Source organism: Physeter macrocephalus, chromosome 1 (genome assembly GCF_002837175.3).
Source record: "Physeter macrocephalus isolate SW-GA chromosome 1, ASM283717v5, whole genome shotgun sequence".
NCBI lineage: Eukaryota > Metazoa > Chordata > Mammalia > Artiodactyla > Physeteridae > Physeter > Physeter macrocephalus.
Genome location: NC_041214.2, coordinates 64,262,169 through 64,264,286, shown reverse-complemented (window position 1 = coordinate 64,264,286; position 2,118 = coordinate 64,262,169).

Genomic DNA, 2,118 nt, shown 5'->3' with positions numbered 1-2,118 from the left:
GTGGCTGGGCCCGTGAGCCATGGACGCTGAGCCTGCGTGTCCAGAGCCTGTGCTCCTCAACGGGAGAGGCCACAACGAGGCCCGCGTACCGAAAGAAAAAAAAGAAAGCATCTAGAAAGTAAAGACAGTTCACATACAAAGAAACAGGATTCATAAAAGCATGTCATATCTGAATAGCAACTGTGAAAGCTAAAAGGCTATGGAAAAATACCTACAAAGTTCTGAAGGAAAATTATTTCCAGCCTAGAATTCTGTTCCCAGATATATTATCAGTTGAGTGTAAAAGTAGAATTAGCCATATTTCCAGACATGCGAGACTCAAAAACTTACCTGTTCTGTCCCTTCTCTCATGAAACAAGTGGAATGTGTACTGTGCCAAAAAGAGAGAGAGAGAGAGAGAGAGAGAGAAAGACAAGGAATTCAGCAAAAGGAGAGAATTGATAAGTCTCAAGGCAGGAGTCATAGGTGACAGCAAGCTCCAGGGCCTAGAAAGCAACCAATTCAGATCGAAGCAAGAAAAAGAAGGTTTCAGGGAAAAACAAAACTAAAATATTCTCTGATGTGTTTGGCCATATGAAGAATAATTTGGAACATTTAGAAAGAAAAAAAAAATAGTGCCAAGCACATAGAAAACTAAACAAATGCAAATAGGAGGCCGTTATGAATGCCTAAGGAGAGAGTGCGGTAGGAAGCAGCATAGAAAGGAAACGTCCTCGTACACTTCTTGGCTCAATGGTGAATAATTATTCACATAATTATGTAAAACACTGGATATTGTTAACAATTCTTGCTTTCAAATAAAACTTATAATAGTACTGGACTTCCCTGGTGGCGCAGTGGTTAAGAATCCGCCTGCCAATGCAGGGCACACGGGTTCGAGCCTTGGTCCGGGAAGATCCCACGTGCCGCGGAGCAACTAAGCCCGTGCGCCACAGCTACTGAGCCTGCGCTCTAGAGCCCGCGAGCCCCAACTACTGAAGCCCACACCACACCTGCTGAAGCCCGCGCGCTAATAGCCCGTGCTCCCCGACAAGAGAAGCCACCGCAATGAGACGCCCACGCACCACGATGAAGAGTAGCCCCCGCTCGCCGCACCTAGAGAAAGCCCACAAGCAGCAACGAAGACCCAATGCGGTCAAAAATAAATAAATTTTTAAAAACAATTTATAATAGTACTATATCATGAGATATGTGGAGAAGGTGAGAAATTGTGAGAGGGACCCGAACAATACAGCATATGAATTAGAACATGGATATTAAAGCTTTAAGAAATAGTTAAAAACTTTTCAAGTATTCACCGCTAAGAAGACTCATGGTTGAAGACAGATGGGGCAAGAAATTATTGTGTTTTTAAACATATGTAATATAAGCCTGTGCTATTCTTTAACCTTTAAATTATAGACATGCATTATTTTATAAAAATTAAAAAATTATTAAATAACAATAAACGTTTTCATTTAAACTATTAAATCAACTGAAAAAATGCTATATAGCACAAAAATGGATGAGATTATATATACACAATATATTTTAGATAGACGAGAGAGATTGAGAGAGTAAAGAGGGGTAGAAAGAGAGGGAGAAGAGAGAGGAGGAAGAGAGGGAGAGAGGACAAGAGAAGAATGTACAGTGGTTAGTGGTTATCAATAGGTGACAGGATTTCAGGTAGTGTGTTAGGGTTAGGGTTAGGGTTGGTGTTGGGGTTAGGGTGTGTGTGTTTGTGTGTGTGTGTGTGTGTGTGTGTGTGAGTGTATGGGCCAAGTTTTCTTCATTGTGCACGTATATTATGCTTATAATAGGCTAAAAAAATGTGGGGGAAATTAACCGTCTTTTAGAAATAGATGGTAGAAGAAAAGGGTCTGCAATTTGAAGAATAATACAGGACTTTATTACAATGGGATAATGTGTGAATAGGTTTGTAGACTAAGGGAAAGGAGAAATAGAGAAGGAATTTTTTTTTTTTTTTTTTTTTTTTTTTTGTGGTATGCGGGCCTCCCTCTGCTGCGGCCTCTCTCGGTGCGGAGCACAGGCTCCGGACGGCCAGGCTCAGTGGCCATGGCACACGGGCCCCGCCACCCAGCGGCATGGGGGATCCCCCCGGACCGGGGCACGCACCTG